The sequence below is a fragment of the Staurois parvus genome, unplaced genomic scaffold, assembly GCF_062004578.1.
Source record: "Staurois parvus isolate SC_StPar_1 unplaced genomic scaffold, SC_StPar_1.0 ptg000389l, whole genome shotgun sequence".
NCBI lineage: Eukaryota > Metazoa > Chordata > Amphibia > Anura > Ranidae > Staurois > Staurois parvus.
Window position 1 is genome coordinate 2,301,097 of NW_028318185.1, and position 20,510 is coordinate 2,321,606.

The window sequence follows — 20,510 nt, forward strand, 5'->3', positions numbered from 1 at the left end:
TACTATGGCAAGATGCTTACACAGAATATTTCTCTACACAATTGTAAGTCAAGTTAATAACAGTGCTTCAAAGTGTTTTTAGAAAAGCGCCACACCCTAAAACTCTAAAGCAGCAGATTCCTACTTCAAAAAATCAAAATTAATTTTTTGCTCAAACAAATAAATATAAGGAATGTGCTAAATAAATATATAACTAAATAAATAATAAAAATAATAAAGAATTGTGAAAAAAATATATAGAAAATGTTCATAAATGTTCAAAAGTTTTCAAATAATTTCCACACTGTGCTGAATCCACCACCAAAGAAATTGAATCACTCACCAGAGCTCACTGCTGTTCAATAATTGGACCAGCAAAAAGCACTTTTGCTCTGGGAGCAATATATATCAATCCAGTTCCTGGATGCAATGCTGTGCAAACAAACGAAATCCCATCGGATGAATAGCCACCATTCAAGGATATAGATAATTTCCAGGAGTATAAATCACCTTTCTTTCATATACCTCCATACCTCCGCCCCGTGAGGACGTCGTTGGTGATGAAACGTGTAGGGCGTGGCCTACTGGATGCCGACGTCTGACACAGTCTCTGGATCTGAAAGGAGGGGATCCGTGGTGAACGGGGTTGTGTTCATGTACTGTTGCCTAAGTCTATGCTTTTGATACTGGTGTCGGTGTAGACACCTCACTTGTGAGTTTTATTCATTCATTAAAAGTTTGATACATTTTTTAAACTTGCTGCACCATGATCTTTTTCTTTTACCTTTAAACATGGTACCAATGGTATGGAGGTATATGAAAGAAAGGTGATTTATACTCCTGGAAATTATCTATATCCTTGAATGGTGGCTATTCATCCGATGGGATTTTGTTTGTTTGCACAGCATTGCATCCAGGAACTGGATTGATATATATTGCTCCCAGAGCAAAAGTGCTTTTTGCTGGTCCAATTATTGATCAGCATTGAGCTCTGGTAAGTGATTCAATTTCTTTGGTGGTGGATTCAGCACAGACTGGACATTATTTGAAGACTTTTTGAACATTTATGAACATTTTCTATATATTTTTTTCACAATTCTTTATTATTTTTATTATTTATTTAGTTATATATTTATTTAGCGCATTCCTTATATTTATTTAATAACAGTGCTTGTCTGTGGGGTGTTTTGTTTACAGATCTATATTTTAAAGTTACCTCTTTCATAAAATACAGGTTTGAAAGACAGTACACTATGTTAGGGATGATCGTGTCCATTGTCTGTAAGCTACAAAAATTCCTTGATATTAAATTGCAAAAACACGCACACAAAGTCCAATGGAACTGAGCAATAAAGGGAAATCATCATTTACACATCATGAGAATTTTCAATAGCATGTTTTTGAAAATATAATAAGAAATAATGTATATGATCCGTAGTTACACATGCCATCAACATTTTATGGAGATTATATATATATTATCACATCTTTAATTATGAATGGATTCATAAAGTGACAAGTGTCTATTCAAGGATGATAAAAAAAATAACTATTTAAAGAAATTAGATTGTTCTTGGGAAATTCAGAAGACAAGAAATAAGTATGAGTATAGGTTGTGAAGATCTTGAGTTATGTACACCATCAGCATGATAACTTATTGTACCCACTGGTTTGTAAGGAAAAAATGCCCTCCTATTCTGCTTCTATTCGACCAGTTTTTTGTGATTTTGCCCAATTTCAGAGTAAAGATAAACTAAAAAAAACTTGACTACACATACATTCAGCGTTTTTTTTTGTTCAGATTTTATCTTTAAGCATTTTTTTTGCTTATAACAGATAAAGAAAAGAGAACACAGACACAAAAACCAAAAACAAATAACAGCATCAATACATTTAGTTCACTACCATCAGATGTTTCCAATATATGCAAAGATATCCAAGAATATTGAGAAAAATATTCCAGGACAACAGAGATATTGTATTAATAAATAATATGTGGGATCTTTCTGTGACAGGCTGTCCTAGTCTACCAAAAGCATACCCAACCTTAATTATAAATCAGATTGGAACGTGATGCAGCTATCCATTTTTTCCATATTTTTTCAAACTTTTGAGAGGCATTACACTGAGTGTAGGTATGTTTCGCAAACTTTACAAATGTATCCATCACCCGGATCCAGTCTCAAGGATAGGAGGATTTGGTGAAACCCAACATTCAGCCATTTTCAATAGTGTGGAACACCAGGCACTCATAATATCAAGACACTTTCTGGAATTATTGGTAGCTGAGACACCTCCTCCTGCCCCCCATACCTTTCTCCGGTCAATAAGAAGGTGTCCTAAGGCAGGGACAGCCCAACTCTTAAAATAACTAGGAAGTGTCAACATTTACCTATTAGAGCTTTTCATTTTTGTGGCTTTGAAGGCTTGCCAAAAGATCTTTGGAGGTATTTACAGGGACCTCTTGGTCTCTGCCTTTTAGCCTTGTAACCAGTTTAGCGTTCATTTTGAATTGACAAGTCTGCCTAAAGGTTTGGCTGTGTTGATGACCCCTTGGCTTCAATACTTCGAGTCTATGACCTGGATCAAGAAAGAGATAAGAGCTCTTTTCTTTGACATTCCTTATTTGTATATTTGCTCCAGTAACTCAAAAAGTATCAAAGCATGACAGATAAGCAAATAGCATTTTAGAAAATATGTCAGCAATTGCAGTTCTCTTGGGAAAAACATATTTTTAATTCTTGAGCTTCCTAGCAGTTTCAGCAAAGTACATAGAGGCAAGTCGCTGAGTGCTGTAGCAGTTTCATTTTTTATAAGTCAGGGTTGGTAGATTTGAATTTATCCCCCAATTGTGTAACACTGGCGGATTACTTTTAACTTGATCTCTAAACATTTAGTTACCTAGCAGGCCTAACAGAAGCTTAAACTACAATCAGCATAACCCTCCAGGTCACAAAAGCACACTCCTCAGCCATGTCAAATAGAAATCCTACTGAAACGTTTGCTGCAAACGACTATGCCCCAAAAAAGACAATCATTTTGAAAATACCAACTAATGCCTAACTGGATGAAATCAATTATTAAGCTGCTTTCCAAAATATCATTAAAGGCTTATTAAACAAAATAAAACTCTTCTATATAGAAATACTTATTATTGAATTTTCACGGAACAGAAAATAAAACAAAAACATTATATGAGATGAAGATCCAAAAATCATTCATAGTGCTGCCCCTGGTGGGAAGGTTAGAGTTAATACCTTTCCCGATTCTTTGGCTTTGGTGGGATGTTTGAGATCGATCCACTGCTCCTATGGATATAAAAAGGGACAGTGGACAGAGTCCAAGAGCTGCCTTCCTTTTCCAATTTGCCCCCCAGAATCCATGAAACTTGCAGCTGGTCCATGAGTGATGTTCTGTGAGGGATACAGCCATCAAGGAGCCTGAAGGATGCCATCCAACTTGGTGTTCACCCCGAAGGAACCAGCTACTGGAAAATGGACTTCGGTTGTGCAGGTATGCCTTGGCAGCAAATAGCCTGGTTAGGATTATGGACTTAGGGATATTGACTATTTTACTGAAGTTGTGCTGGACTGTTCTGTCTATTCTTTTGTAACCTGTATGCTTTTACACAGTAAAGTGTTGAAATGTTGACTTTTGCCTAATCTGCATTCCTTTAAAGGGATGCACTGCAAGTAACCGGCAATATTGCACACTTTGTCTACAGTTTGGGTCACTAGCATGTGGGGCAGGGGGGGAATGACCATTTGGAAACTCGGGCACTGCCTGAGGGCTGGGGTCAGTAGGGGGCCCCATGAGATGCCCCTGGTACCTTTTTCATAGGCTTTTTTGAGTTTGGGCAAGGACACAGGGGCCCCATAATCCCCTATTGCCTGGGGGGCCCCATGAGTTGTCAGTCCACCCCTGATGTGGGGTATGAAGAGCCAGCACATTAAGAGTCATTCTGATGCAAGTTATACATGCAGTTGCCATCAGCAACGGAAGGTACAGTCAGTAAGCAGCCCATTGGAAATATGTACCAGTTATAGGTGGGACTACCCTTCCTCCTAGATTGTAAACTCTAACGAGCAGGGCCCTCTGTTTCCTCTTCTACCAAATTGTATTGTAACTGTATTGTCTCCCTTCATTTTGTAAAGCGCTGCGCAAACTGTTGACGCTATATAAATCCTGTATAATAATAATAATAATAACTGCTTCTAGCTACGAGGGAGATGTTGTCAACACTCCCTATGCCACATTCCATCACTCATCACAACCAGAGTGAAACTGCACTGCAGAGGTTCCCATCCTGTACAGAAATATGGAAGTTTATGAGTTAAAGTCAAGTGCACATTGGAGCCTGCGCTACGTACACGTCGGGGTTCCATGCTGCTACTGGGACTGGTAAAAGCTGTGGTCAGTGTTTGCCACGGCTCGCCTAATTGCAAGCTGCAGTGGGAAGATGTACATTTAAATGGGGACCTAAGAGATAACTGGAGAACAGTTATGGTGCAAGTGTACATAGTCTCTTTCTCACATCTCTATGAGTAGAGGTCCACCTTAAGGTCATGTATTCCCTGATGGCAACCTCAGTCTTGTCCCAGGGAATTGGAGAACCTGGCACTTTAGTAAAGGTACCCCATGTGTAGGAGAGTCAACCTGTCTCAGGTGCCTAGCATAGCCCAGAAGAACCTACCCCAGAGGTAGTACTGTCATTAGATCCAGACTTGGCGCCGAACAAGTTAATTGGGAAACATGGAGGAAGGTCCACCTTCACCTGACCAACACCCCTGCACAGTGATCACATGATCAAGAACCAGTACCACCAGCTCCAATTATTAGTAGAGACCAAGAGCTGTCTTTGATAGCTTGGACACTGTGCTTGGAGCATGGGAAGCTCTGCCACCCATGGACACATACCTGCAGAGTATCGGCGTTAAAACCCACCCGCTCTGTTGATGCTCATATGCGTTATACGGGCAGCAAGAAGTTAAAATACATTGTGAAGAATCCAAGAAACTAAATCTTTTCAAGAAATGTTCTTCCCTGGCCCTATGCATGAGACACTTCAGGTTTCATACAATTCCAGTAATGTCATGTTAGAAGGTCATAAGGCCCTCCATGGGCTTAATTATGTCGCGTTGAAAGCTAACTTAAGTGTTTGATTCTGACAACTTAATATTGACTCGCAAACATATGGTGAAATGATACATCGGCCTTCGTCTGCACAGAGGAACAAAGGCTCGTCTATCTTCCGCTGCACACAAGAATCAAAGTTTTCTTTGTGTTGAGGAACACAGAGCAGCTACATGACTAATTCAGCTCTTTCTTGTTAGTTTAATCATTTGTTCTACAAGCTTAGCTGGAAATTAGTTAAGAAGAAGATCAATTATCTGGGAATATTCTTTTTTTTTTTTTGTGTTGAAATATTAATATCAATAACATTTCCCCTCCTCACCCAGGGCAATCTTCAGGTATTTGTAAAAAGGTCACAGTTAACATCAGTGCATTGCCAAGATTTTTCAATAAAGAACAGTGAAAGGCCAGATTGTATTAATCAGAAAGTCATTCTGGTGAAAAGGCCAATCTGCGTTTTATCTTCTCCGCATGTCAAACATTTTGTGATATCACAAAAACACAATGAAAACACATTATTCCAATGGGTTGAACATAGTCTAATTCAAAATAGAATCATTTGGCTGTATGGGAGAAAATTGGAGACATTTATTAATTTGTAGAACGCAACCAGTATCATGACGCCACTTCTCATCTCTGCATTGATGCATGATTAAAGAAAACATATGGTCTTTAGAGTCTAATACAATATATGGTAAAAACAAGTTCAGGTGTGATGGTCAGGTGCACATATAAATATACACATATTTAAAACTCCAATAAATATATATATATATATATATATATACTGTATATATAAAAGAAAGACTTTAAAACACAATATGGCCAGATTGATTTCAGGAGCATATATAACTATAAGGAAACAGAAACAAAACCCCCTGCACTCAGGGACCCAGATCAAGGGTGGGTGGGTAGATAGACCACTTATGGAAGTTGGTCCATCAGTGGATCAAAGGTTGTGCAGCTCTTAACAAAGCTGGGGAAGCCTGACCAAGACTGCAAAAGTGAAACAAAAAAGAAAGCGCACCAACCTTGCGCCTTGTCCAGGGGCGGACTGACCATTTGGAAACTCGGGCACTGCCCGACGGCCCAGCATCAGTAGGGGGCCCCATGAGATGCCCCTGGTACCTTTTTCATAGGCTTTTTTGAGTTTGGGCAAGGACACAGGGGCCCCATGACCCCTATTGCCCGGGGGCCCCATGAGTTGTCAGTCCGCCCCTGGCCTTGTCTCAATACAATTTTATTATAATGAGATATATACTCACAAACAAAAGCAGTAAAACAAGCGTGCAAGATCCTCAAAGGAACATTATAGTACAAGACCAGTGCGAGTCACATCAAGGAGGGAGACTCTCAAAGTTCCGCTGACACGTTTCGAAGGGGGGTCCCTTCTTCCTCAGAGCTTTTTTTTTGTTTCACTTTGCATATATGACTACATACATATTTATTTATTTATTTACATATAAACTTTTGGCTATTTAGTATATTTTATAAAAATTATATGTGATCATATTCAAGTTCTTGCATGTAATAATGTAATACGAAAATAAAAATATTCTAGTTTCTGTCCATAGACGATAGTTGTTTTTTTTTTTATTTAATGTGTATGTAAATGGAGCAACAAATCTCCGTATAGTTGCACATTACATAGGCTTGCTGTGCTTCCTGATTAGTAATGCAGCACAGTTCAAATTGGGTGAAAGTCACACAGGGGGAGATTTACTAAAACTGGAGCACTCGGAATCTGGCGCAACTTTGCATGGCAGCCAATCAGCTTCTAACTTCATCTTGTTCAATTCAGCTTTGTAAAAAAAAACCTGGAAGCTGATTGGGTTCTATTCAGAGCCGCACCAGATTTTGCACTCTCCATTCTGGTAAATGTTCCTGTGATTTATCTCTGCCATCAAGGAGCTTACAATCTAAATGCATACACACCCACACATACTAGGGCCAATTTAGAGAGGAGCCGATTAACCCAACAACAGGTCTCCTCCCACACTGGCGCAGGGGGAACATGAAAACTCCATGCAGGTAGTGCCCTGGGTAGGATTCCAACTAAGGACCCCAGTGGTTCAAGGCAGAAGTTCTAACCACTAAGGCACTGTGCTATGAAATACCAGCAATAAAATATGGTAACAGCTAGAGATGAGCGAATTTCTCAAAAATTCGATTCGGCTGATTCGGCGAATTCCAGTGTGAAATTCGATTCGATGCGAATTTCTTCGCTACGAAGATGACTTATAAAAAGGGTTTCTAGGCTTCAGAGAGCCTTTAAATTAGTGCAGAACACTGTACCTTTAATTTAAATGCCCTTGGAGATGAGGAAAGAGAAGGAGAAGGAGAAGGAGAAGGATGAGAAGAAGGAGAAGGAGAAGGATGAGAAGAAGGAGAAGGATGAGAAGAAGGAGAAGGAGAAGGATGAGAAGAAGGAGAAGGAGAAGGATGAGAAGAAGGAGAAGGATGAGAAGAAGGAGAAGGATGAGAAGAAGGAGAAGGATGAGAAGAAGGAGAAGGATGAGAAGAAGGAGAAGGAGAAGGATGAGAAGATGGAGAAGGAGAAGGATGAGAAGAAGGAGAAGGAGAAGGATGAGAAGAAGGAGAAGGAGAAGGATGAGAAGAAGGAGAAGGATGAGGAGAAGGAGAAGGATGAGAAGAAGGAGAAGGATGAGAAGAAGGAGAAGGATGAGAAGAAGGAGAAGGATGAGAAGAAGGAGAAGGAGAAGGATGAGAAGAAGGAGAAGGAGAAGGATGAGAAGAAGGAGAAGGATGAGAAGAAGGAGAAGGATGAGAAGAAGGAGAAGGAGAAGGAGAAGGAGAAGCAGAAGGAGAAGGATGAGAAGAAGGAAAAGGAGAAGGATGAGAAGATGGAGAAGGAGAAGGATGAGAAGAAGGAGAAGGAGAAGGATGAGAAGAAGGAGAAGGATGAGAAGATGGAGAAGGAGAAGGATGAGAAGAAGGAGAAGGAGAAGGATGAGAAGAAGGAGAAGGAGAAGGATGAGAAGAAGGAGAAGGAGAAGGATGAGAAGAAGGAGAAGGAGAAGGATGAAAAGAAGGAGAAGGAGAAGGATGAGAAGAAGGAGAAGGAGAAGGATGAGAAGAAGGAGAAGGAGAAGGATGAGAAGAAGGAGAAGGAGAAGAATGAGAAGAAGGAGAAGGATGAGAAGAAGGAGAAGGATGAGAAGAAGGATGAGAAGAAGGAGAAGGATGAGAAGAAGGACAGTTCTGTGACAGTTTCTGTCTATTTCTGACAGTTCTGGGACATTCACTCCATACAGCTGTTTCAACCGCTGTATGGAGGGAATGTCATGGAACTGTCAGAAATAGACTATTAATGACAGTTCTGGGACTGTCCTTCCATGCAGCGGTTGAAACATTGTATGTATTTGTTTCCATAAATGGATCCATTTATGGAAACAAATAGATACAATGTTTCAACCGCTGTATGGAAGGACAGTCCCAGAACTGTCATTAATAGTCTATTTCTGACAGTTCTATGACATTCCCTCCATACAGCGGTTGAAACAGCTGTATGGAGTGAATGTCCCAGAACTGTCAGAAATAGACTATTTATGACAGTTCTGGGACTGTCCTTCCATACAGCAGTTGAAACATTGTATCTATTTTTTTCCATAAATGACATTCTGCAAATACACTTAGAGGAGCGCTGCAGATGCACTTTTTGCCGGCTTGGAATTAATCTTATTTTCATCCTACTTCTTCTTCTTCATCCTCATCCTCATAAGAAGAAAAAGAAGAAGTAGGATGAAAATAAGAATAATTCCAAGCCGGCAAAAAGTGTATCTGCAGCGCTCCTCTAAGTGTATCTGCAGAATGTCATTTATGGAAAAAAATAGATACAATGTTTCAACCGCTGTATGGAGTGAATGTCCCAGAACTGTCATAAATAGTCTATTTCTGACAGTTCTGGGACATTCACTCCATACAGCTGTTTCAACCGCTGTATGGAGGGAATGTCATAGAACTGTCAGAAATAGACTATTAATGACAGTTCTGGGACTGTCCTTCCATACAGCGGTTGAAACATTGTATCTATTTGTTTCCATAAATGGATCCATTTATGGAAACAAATAGATACAATGTTTCAACCGCTCTATGGAAGGACAGTCCCAGAACTGTCATTAATAGTCTATTTCTGACAGTTCTATGACATTCCCTCCATACAGCGGTTGAAACAGCTGTATGGAGTGAATGTCCCAGAACTGTCAGAAATAGACTATTTCTGACAGTTCTGGGACTGTCCTTCCATACAGCGGTTGAAACATTGTATGTATTTGTTTCCATAAATGGATCCATTTATGGAAACAAATACATACAATGTTTCAACCGCTGTATGGAAGGACAGTCCCAGAACTGTCATTAATAGTCTATTTCTGACAGTTCCATGACATTCCCTCCATACAGCGGTTGAAACAGCTGTATGGAGTGATTGTCCCAGAACTGTCATAAATAGTCTATTTCTGACAGTTCTGGGACATTCACTCCATACAGCTGTTTCAACCGCTGTATGGAGGGAATGTCATGGAACTGTCAGAAATAGACTATTAATGACAGTTCTGGGACTGTCCTTCCATACAGCGGTTGAAACATTGTATGTATTTGTTTCCATAAATGGATCCATTTATGGAAACAAATACATACAATGTTTCAACCGCTGTATGGAAGGACAGTCCCAGAACTGTCATTAATAGTCTATTTCTGACAGTTCCATGACATTCCCTCCATACAGCGGTTGAAACAGCTGTATGGAGTGAATGTCCCAGAACTGTCAGAAATAGACTATTTATGACAGTTCTGGGACTGTCCTTCCATACAGCGGTTGAAACATTGTATCTATTTTTTTCCATAAATGACATTCTGCAAATACACTTAGAGGAGCGCTGCAGATACACTTTTTGCCGGCTTGGAATTAATCTTATTTTCATCCTACTTCTTCTTCTTCATCCTCATCCTCATAAGAAGAAAAAGAAGAAGTAGGATGAAAATAAGAATAATTCCAAGCCGGCAAAAAGTGTATCTGCAGCGCTCCTCTAAGTGTATCTGCAGAATGTCATTTATGGAAAAAAATAGATACAATGTTTCAACCGCTGTATGGAGTGAATGTCCCAGAACTGTCATAAATAGTCTATTTCTGACAGTTCTGGGACATTCACTCCATACAGCTGTTTCAACCGCTGTATGGAGGGAATGTCATAGAACTGTCAGAAATAGACTATTTCTGACAGTTCTGGGACTGTCCTTCCATACAGCGGTTGAAACATTGTATGTATTTGTTTCCATAAATGGATCCATTTATGGAAACAAATACATACAATGTTTCAACCGCTGTATGGAAGGACAGTCCCAGAACTGTCATTAATAGTCTATTTCTGACAGTTCCATGACATTCCCTCCATACAGCGGTTGAAACAGCTGTATGGAGTGATTGTCCCAGAACTGTCAGAAATAGTATATTTCTGACAGTTCTGGGACATTCACTCCATACAGCTGTTTCAACCGCTGTATGGAGGGAATGTCATGGAACTGTCAGAAATAGACTATTAATGACAGTTCTGGGACTGTCCTTCCATACAGCGGTTGAAACATTGTATGTATTTGTTTCCATAAATGGATCCATTTATGGAAACAAATACATACAATGTTTCAACCGCTGTATGGAAGGACAGTCCCAGAACTGTCATTAATAGTCTATTTCTGACAGTTCTATGACATTCCCTCCATACAGCGGTTGAAACAGCTGTATGGAGGTAATGTCCCAGAACTGTCAGAAATAGACTATTTCTGACAGTTCTGGGACATTCCCTCCATACAGCGGTTTCCGGCAAAAAGTGTATGTGCAGAGTTCCTCTATTCTGCAGATACACTTAGAGGAGCTCTGCAGATACACTTAGAGGAGCTCTGCACATACACTTTTTGCCGGCTTGGAATTATTCTTATTTTCATCCTACTTCTTCTTCTTCTTCTTCTTCATCCTCATCCTCATCCTCTTCTTCTTCTTCTGAGGATGAGGATGAGGATGAAGAAGAAGAAGAAGAAGAAGAAGAAGAAGAAGTAGGATGAAAATAAGATTAATTCCAAGCCGGCAAAAAGTGTATGTGCAGAGCTCCTCTAAGTGTATCTGCAGAATAGAGGAACTCTGCACATACACTTTTTGCCGGCTTGCAATTATTCTTATTTTCATCCTACTTCTTCTTCTTCTTCTTCTTCTTCTTCTTCATCCTCTTCTTCTTCTTCTGAGGATGAGGATAAAGAAGAAGAAGAAGAAGAAGAAGTAGGATGAAAATAAGATTAATTCCAAACAGGCAAAAAGTGTATGTGCAGAGCTCCTCTAAGTGTATCTGCAGAATAGAGGAACTCTGCACATACACTTTTTGCCGGCTTGGAATTATTCTTATTTTCATCCTACTGCTTCTTCTTCTTCATCCTCATCCTCAGAAGAAGAGGATGAGGATGAGGATGAAGAAGAAGAAGAAGAAGAAGAAGTAGGATGAAAAGAAGAATAATTCCAAGCCGGCAAAAAGTGTATGTGCAGAGTTCCTCTATTTCTGACAGTTCTCTCACAGCTTCTTCACATGTACAGCGGTTGAAACATCTGTATCCTAAATGGAAACTAATAGATACAAATTGTATCTATTAGTTTCCATTTAGGATACAGATGTTTCAACCGCTGTACATGTGAAGAAGCTGTGAGAGAACTGTCAGAAATAGAGGAACTCTGCACATACACTTTTTGCCGGCTTGGAATTATTCTTATTTTCATCCTACTGCTTCTTCTTCTTCTTCATCCTCATCCTCATCCTCAGAAGAAGAGGATGAGGATGAGGATGAAGAAGAAGAAGAAGAAGAAGAAGTAGGATGAAAAGAAGAATAATTCCAAGCCGGCAAAAAGTGTATGTGCAGAGTTCCTCTATTTCTGACAGTTCTCTCACAGCTTCTTCACATGTACAGCGGTTGAAACATCTGTATCCTAAATGGAAACTAATAGATACAAATTGTATCTATTAGTTTCCATTTAGGATACAGATGTTTCAACCGCTGTACATGTGAAGAAGCTGTGAGAGAACTGTCAGAAATAGAGGAACTCTGCACATACACTTTTTGCCGGCTTGGAATTATTCTTCTTTTCATCCTACTTCTTCTTCTTCTTCTTCATCCTCATCCTCATCCTCTTCTTCTGAGGATGAAGATGAAGAAGAAGAAGAAGTAGGATGAAAAGAAGAATAATTCCAAGCCGGCAAAAAGTGTATGTGCAGAGTTCCTCTATTTCTGACAGTTCTCTCACAGCTTCTTCACATGAACAGTGGTTGAAACATCTGTATCCTAAATGTAAACTAATAGATACAATGTTTCAACCGCTAAACATGTGTTCCTTCTGTCAGAGAACTGTCAGAAATAGCGGAGCTCACTGCAGGGACACTTTTGCCGGCTGATCGGGAAATGTTCGATTCGCGCACCCGAAGTAGGCAAAATTTCGGTTTCGCCGCGAATCGAATATTTCCTGAAATTCGACTCGAATTCCGGTTCGCCTGGTTCGATTCGCTCATCTCTAGTAACAGCAATGGAGTGAAAATGTGAAAATCACAAGAAAGATTACTTTCAGGTAAACATAGAATAAAAACTCAACAAATAACATCAAAATGGTGACACGCTTGGATTGGCTGCATTCTGTTCTAAGCCCAGCCACTTCACTTCAAACTTACCTATACAGAGAAATGAATGAACTGTCTTTTATACTTAATTCATTACAGTAATTTTGTTTAAGAGCTTGTTCACACTTGCTTTGGTCTTTAACCTCCCTAGTGGTCTGATTATGTCCATATTTCTGTGCTCAAAGCATTACCTCTTTTTGCATGGAAATATTTTTTTTTATTTATTGTAGGCCTGTAATTTTTAGGAATAACTCAATGAAATCTGTCCGAACAAGAGTCTAGTAAACATCCCGGGTAGGATAAAATTTGAAACACTAAATCATAAATTATAATTTAATAAATAATCATAAAATTTGAAATAGAGCGCCAAGTTCGCACATCACTGAGCAAAGTCAGAAAATCGTTTTCAGTGTCTGATGACGAATTTCTCCACGAATCATTATCATTCAATTCTGCAAGTGGTTCTGATTTACTATCGCTGTTCTCTAGTTGGTCTAAAACCGCTTTTGACCTAAAGGGATGCTTTTTAGACGCCATGGACGTTTCTCAGTTTCCAGGCAGAAAGAACAGTAAAAATGCAGGCAGGGCACAGGACAAAGCACTCGGGACAAAATGTATGTGAAATGGTTTGATACAGGAATGTTATACTATGTGATTTTAGTGAATGCCACTTTTTGTCATTTTCAATTTTCCCACCAGTTCCGTCCCCCGTACGTCCCGACGTCGCAGGGGACGGAACCCAGAAGACAGATGCCGGCATCCGCCGGAGGACATTACAGGGGACGCTGCAGGGGGGACATCGCGGGAGCGCAGGACAAGGTAAAAGAACAGATCCGGGAGCAGTGCCGCATGGTAAGGCTGAGTGTAGCTCAGTGTTACCGCATGTGGTACTGAAACTTTACCCCAAGCTACACTCAGGAATACAGCCAGGGAGGTTAATGAGCGATACGTGTTTGGATTGCTCTTCAGAGAGCATTGAAAAGGCAATGAGGAGGTTTTGTATCACGTCCTCCCTACCTGCTTTAACCCCTTGAAACCCATGCTAGCATGCCACAGACACTTGCATTGCACATGGCTGCAGGGTGACCCAATTAATTTGAATAGGTTGCGCTTAGCAGGCGCTATGCCTGCCAAAAGCAATGGGGGCGCAATTCTTGCTGCAACAACAAAGCACCCACAGCCACTGCCTCTTCAGCTAAAGCAAGAGTGGTTGGAGGGTGATAAAATGTGACTCAACTGCAGGATTTTACTGCCCTTCAACCACTAGTGTGAATGAGCCCTAAAGCAAAACTCTGGGCAAACAGATAAATACACAGTTGGAAAACATAAAAGTGGAATGTTACTAAAGTTTCAGTTTTTTTTTGTTTTGTTTTTAAATAAAAAAAACATGCCTATACTGACCTGCTCTGAGCCTGGATCCTCCTCTTCTCAGGTCCCCAGCTGACACTTCTGGCCCCTCCTTCCTGTTGGGTGCCCCCATAGCAAGCAGCTTGCTATGGGGGCAGCTGAGCAGGCACACTGCTGAGCTGCTGCTCCATGTGTCCATTCACACAAGGAGCCACGGCTCGGCCCGCTCCCTCTATCTCCTCATTGGCTCACTGGCTGTGATTGACAGCAGTGGGAGCCAATGGCTTCTACTGCTGTCTCAGCCAATGAGGAGGCAGAGACTCAGGACACCCGAGGTTCTTGTGCACATTGCTAGATTGCAATGGGGCTCAGGTTAGTATTAAGGGGCTGGGGGGGCTTCTGCACACAGGTTTTTTACCTTCGTGCATAGAATGCATGAAGGTAAAAAAACCTTCAGCCTTTACAACCACTTTATCTGTCAAAGGATTTGTATTTCTTTCTATTTAGTTCTAATAATGGCCATATATGCTTAGATAAATGATTGATTTTTTTTCCACTTGATTTCTTCTGATAGTAATAATCACTCTATTGTGGATAAGCCATTCGATTGATAGGCTTCACACAGAGAAGTGGATTTTGCTTTATAGTTAGGATATGATTATAAGTTATCAACTGTACCTCCACCATATAGTGTCATAATCTGATCAATCAAAATACAATTACATTCATTAATAAAGTATCTCAGTGTTGGCTATTGATCTAAAAAGATTGATAATGATCACCCTGGCTATTTGACTCAGTTTGATTGAAACTGATTTAAATTGGAAGGGAAGTTGTGGCTATTTGGTTGATGATTCAATCATTTTGATCGAATGACAGATCGAAGCATGTGTTACCACCATAAGAGTTACTCAGCTCTGTCACACAACACAGCCCTGTCTGTCAGGGTGAAAGCCTACCCCGCTACTTTGCATCAACCAACCATTATGCAGGCCATAGACGGGAAGAAAACCGGCCGTTTTTTTTTTAATAAAAATGAAAAATCGGTCGTTCAATCAGCCGACGTTACCACCATTGCTAGAAAAAAATGTCGGCTGTCTTTCGTCCCATCTACGGCCGGCAATTATATAGAATATGCAGAAGAAGAAGACATAGAATATTAAAAAAAAAGAGGAAATAGAATATGAATAAAAAGAAGAAAAAGTTGCAACATTGTATCTATTTGTATCCATTTTGGATACAGATGTTTCTATTCGGATACAATGTTGCTATACTTTTAAATGTCAAATATAATATCGGACTGAAATTCTTTTTTTTTTTTCTTCTTCTTACTCATATTCTATTTCTTCTTTTTCTTCATATTCTATTTCTTCTTTTTCCTCTTCTTCTTCATATTCTATTTCTTCTTTTTCCTCTTCTTCATATTCTATTTCTTCTTTTCTGCTTCTTCATATTCTATTTCTTCTTTTCTTCTTCTTCTTCTTCATATTCTATTTCTCTTTTTGTTCATATTCAATTTATTTTTCTCATTTATATTCTATTATTTTCCTTCTTTTCCTTCTTCATTCATGTCGCTACTCATGCGCATTTTTTACAATCGGAAAAAGATTGGCAGATTTGTCCATCATTGCCGTGAAAATTGGCAGAACAACAAATTTGGCCGATTATTTCCCAGCAGGACCGATAATCAAAAAGGGCAAAAATCACAAAAAACGGCTGACCGATTACCGCACTGACGATCCAAAAATCGGCCGATTTTTTTTTTCGGATGATTTTCAGCCGTTTTGCATCCCATCTATGGCCCGCATTAGCCTAAGGCTTGCCAAACAATATACAATTTTCTTGTACAATTTTCCTATAGATTTACCAAAACCCAAATATGAGGTCAAACCTAAACATTTCAATTTGTATGCAATCAGTCAGGCCCCTGCGCCACATAATTGATAGTTGCATAGTTACATAGTTAGTCTGGCTGAAAAAAGACAAAAGTCCATCCAGTTCAACCATAGAAAAAAAAAGTTATAATTCTACACCCACAGTTGATCCAGAAGAAGTAAAAAAAACCCAGCAAAGCATGATCTTATTTGCTCCTGCTAGGAAAAAAATTCCTTCCTGATCCCCCGAGAGGCACAATGCAGTCAGGTAAGTACCGTACTCCTGGAAACTGCCAAACCCAGACACGTCCATCAGATTGCCAGACAGAGAAGTGGGATTCATCACTCCAGAGAACATGTCTCCACTGGTCTAGAGTCCAGTGGTGGCGTGCTTTGCACCACTGCATCCAACGCTTTGCATTGCACTTGGTGATGTATTGCTTGGATGCAGCAGCTCGGCCATTAAAACCCATTCCCTGGATCAACTTTACCTATAAATGTTATATCCAGTTATATTCTGTGCATCTAAGAAAGAATCCAGGACTTTTTTGAAGCAATCCACTGAGCTGGCCAGAACCAACTCTTGAGGGAGTCTATTGATGGTAAATCTAAAGGTAATTGAATAAGAAAATTGTATAATGTATGGCCAGATTTGGAGGTTGAGGATGTTACAAACATAGAAAAATTATCTACAAAGAAGATTGCTTCTTGTGTAGGTGCCTTAGGTAACCTTAAAATGGAGACCAGTCCTATAGAACAAAGAACTTGTTTGAAATCCCCGACTGATGAATCACAACTATAATATTCTCATACTCTGCAAAAGGATCCAAAGAAGGAAGCAGGAACTGTTCACCATATTGAAAGCCTAGGAACAGTTTGAGTCATGCAGCACATAGATTACTCCATCCAATGTACAAACTCCTAACAAGTTTAACTCAGTAAGAAGCTTACCTATTGGACTATAGGTTCATTGATCCCATGAGTAAGCTCCTTGTGTGTTGGATGGCTCAGTAAATTGTTCTGAGACTTTTAATGTGGTGAGTGTTTCCTCCTTCCTTCTTTGACCCTTTTCCATAGACTGTGCTAGAAGGCAACGACAATAGGAACTGGCTCCAGTGATCATTGGCAGTTTGGGGATTCAGTGCCGGCAGTGGCATATTTGTTCTTTGTGTATGATATTCCCATAAAAGCAGTTTGCAAATAGTTTATCTTTTATATTCATTATCACATTAATCCATGCACAGCTAGCTTATTGCAGATTTGCTACCTAATGCAAGGCTTTTTGGTAGTTTATTATTGGCATTCAAATGCTAAAAACTGTTACACACCTATTCTTTTATGTTTTTTTAAATTAAATTATGCATGAAGCACTTTACTTGGATTTAATATTGTCTAAGCCAGCCTTTCTCAGTCAGGGTTCCATAAAACACTACGGTTCCTCCAAAAGTTGATAGGGGAATTAGCAATTTCTGTCTTTTTCTAACCACTGACACAACTTTTTAGGTCTTGGTACGGGGGCATTCTTTCCATTGAGCAGCGCTTTACAGAGCATTTTCCCTATTAATCGCCAATGAAAGGAGCATTCTTCCCACTGACCACCAATGTAAGGAGCATTCTTCCCACTAACTTCCAATGTAAGGAACATTCTTCCCACTGATCACTAATGTAAGGAGCATTCTTCCCACTGACCACTAATGTAAGGAGCATTCTTCCCACTAGCTTCCAATGTCAGGAGCATGCTTCCCATTGAGCAACAATGTAAGGAACATTCTTCCCACTGACCACCAATGTAAGGAACATTCTTCCCACTGACCACCAATGTAAGGAGCATTCTTCCCACTAACTTCCAATGTCAGGAGCATGCTTCCCATTGAGCAACAATGTAAGGATCATTCTTCCCACTGACCACTAATGTAAGGAGCATTCTTCCCACTGACCACCAATGTAAGGAACATTCTTTCCACTGACCACTAATGTAAGGAGCATTCTTCCCACTAGCTTCCAATGTCAGGAGCATGCTTCCCATTGAGCACCAATTTAAGGAGCATTCATTCCACTCACCACCAATCTAAGAAGCATTCTTCCCATTGACCAACATTATAAAAAACATTTCTCCTATTGACCACCAATGTAATGGTGCTCTTCTCTCACTGACTACCAGTTTAAGGGAGCCCTTGTCTCAAGGACCACCAGTATAAGGGAACACGTTATTGGCCTTCAAGGTAAGGGGGCATGTTCCACTAATTTCCACTGTAAGGAGACATTTTCTCTGACCACCAAATTGGGCTAACACTACAATTTTCACTGTCTGTATTTCTTGTTAATTGTCATTATTTTTACTGAAAATTATTTTGGCATTTACAGCAGTCCTGAGTGTCACAAATGTTTATTCTTTTATTTATTCCTATAACTATATCAGGGATGAGCTGAAGGTTCAGTTCAAACACAGCTTTGTACTAAACATTGCTTGTTCAGGGGTCTGTCCAAACGTTGGTCTTCTAGCCCAGGGGTGTCAAACTGGCGGCCTTGCAGCTGTTGCGAAACTACAAGTCCCATCATGCCTCTGCTTTTGGAAGTCATGCTTGTACTGTCAATCTTGCAATGCCTCATAGGACTTGTACTTTGGCAACAGCTGGAGGGCTGCCAGTTTGACACCCGTGTTCTAGCCCATTTAGCAGGAGCAAAAAGTAATTACAGTTGTGCTCAAAAGTTTGCATTCCCTTGGAGATTTGGTAATAAAATGTACCATTTCAAAAAACATGAGTGAGCCGGCAAAACATTTCTTATAGGATTCATATTGAACTGTAGATCATAACAGAAAGGCACAATCACTTAAACAAAACATGGCAGCAAGTAAACAAATGAAATGCCCCCGGTTCAAAATTCTGCACACCCCTAGTTCTTAATACTGTGTATTGCCCCCTTTAGCATCAATGGCTGCATGCAGTCTTTTGTAATAGTTGTCTATGAGGCCTTGAGTTCTTGCAGATGGTAAAGCTGCCCATTCATCTTGGCAAAATGCCTCCAGGTCTTGCAAAGTCTGTGGTCGTCTTGCATGAACCGCACGTTTGAAATCTCCCCAGAGTGGCTTGATGATATTAAGGTCAGGGGACTGTGATGGCCACTACAGAACCTTCATCTTTTACTGCTGTAACCACTGAAGAGTCATCGTCTTTTCAAAGTTCTCTTCTGCTCCCCATGGCTCATTATCTAGCCTGTTCAGTGCATCCACATGAGAGCTAACAAACTCTATGACTCTTGACTATTTATACACAGACAATTTAAAAAGCCACAGATATGGGAAATTAACCTTTAATTGCCATTTTAACCTGTGTGTGTCCTTTTGTGTGTCTGTACCAAGGCCATTACAGGGTATGTAAACTTTTGATTGGGGCCATTTGGGTGATTCCTGTTAGCATTATGATTTCAAAAAGAGCCAAACAATTATGTGATAATAAATGGCTTCATATGATCATTATCCTTAAATAAAAGACAGTGTTTTGGCATGATCAGTAGTATTATCAATATCAATGCCAAAATTTCATGATTTCTGCCAAAGGTATGCAAACTTTTAGCACAACTGTATAGTAACAGTTTTTCTACCACCACTATATGTTATTATTATAATTATTATTATTGTACAGGATTTATATAGCGCCAACGGTTTGCTCAGCGCTTTACATTATAGTGGGAGACAATACAGTAACAATACAGTTCAATACAAGAGGGATTTGAGGGCCTGATCCTTGGAGCTTACAATCTAGGAGGGAGGGGTTAATGGTACAATAGGTAATAACTGTGGGGGATGGACTGGTTGGAAGAGTAGAAGATTCCAGTATTAGCAGAGGGTGGGATAGACATCCCTGAAGAGATAGGTTTTCAGTGATCGCCTAAAAGTAAGTAGAGTAGGCGACAGTCTGATAGATTGGGGTAAGGAGTTCCAGAGGATGGGGGATGCCCTGGAGAAGTCCTGGAGACGAGCATGGGAGGAGGAGATAAGGGAGCTAGAGAGTAGGAGGTCTTGCGAGGAGCGGAGAGTACGGTTTGGGTGATATTTAGAGATCGATGATGTAATTTGGGGCAGTGTTGTGGATGGCTTTATATGTCATTGTTAGTGTTTTAAATTTTATCCGTTGGGCAACTGGGAGCCAGTGGAGGGATTGGCAGAGAGGGGTGGCAGATACAGAAAATATATGTGACAACTTCCTTCACCTGCCACGTCCTTAGCAACTGGACCAAACCAACAAACCATCAGGCCCCATAAATTTGGTGTCTTGGAATCCCCAGCCATGTAAACAAAGGGGCAAGACAGTGATTGACATCATTGCCCAAAAATGGCCACATGGGCAATGACACCACTGGGTATACCCAGACCCTTTGTTTAGATTTACCTGGACCGTAGCTGTCATTCGCGGTGAGTGTAGTGATGGGATCAGACTTGCCAGTCAATTGGTGGTTTTTTTCTCCTGGTGAGTGTCAGGAGCGTGTAGCACTCCTGCTCCATCACAGC

The 20,510-nt window shown here is 40.2% G+C and overlaps 1 protein-coding gene across 1 annotated transcript in view; it reads right to left on the reverse strand.

Moving 5' to 3' along the window:
* The window catches only part of HHLA1 (HHLA1 neighbor of OC90), an 85,474-nt gene that overhangs the window by 16,830 nt on the left and 48,134 nt on the right, over positions 1 to 20,510 (reverse strand). The gene's annotated exons all lie outside the window — the stretch shown is intronic.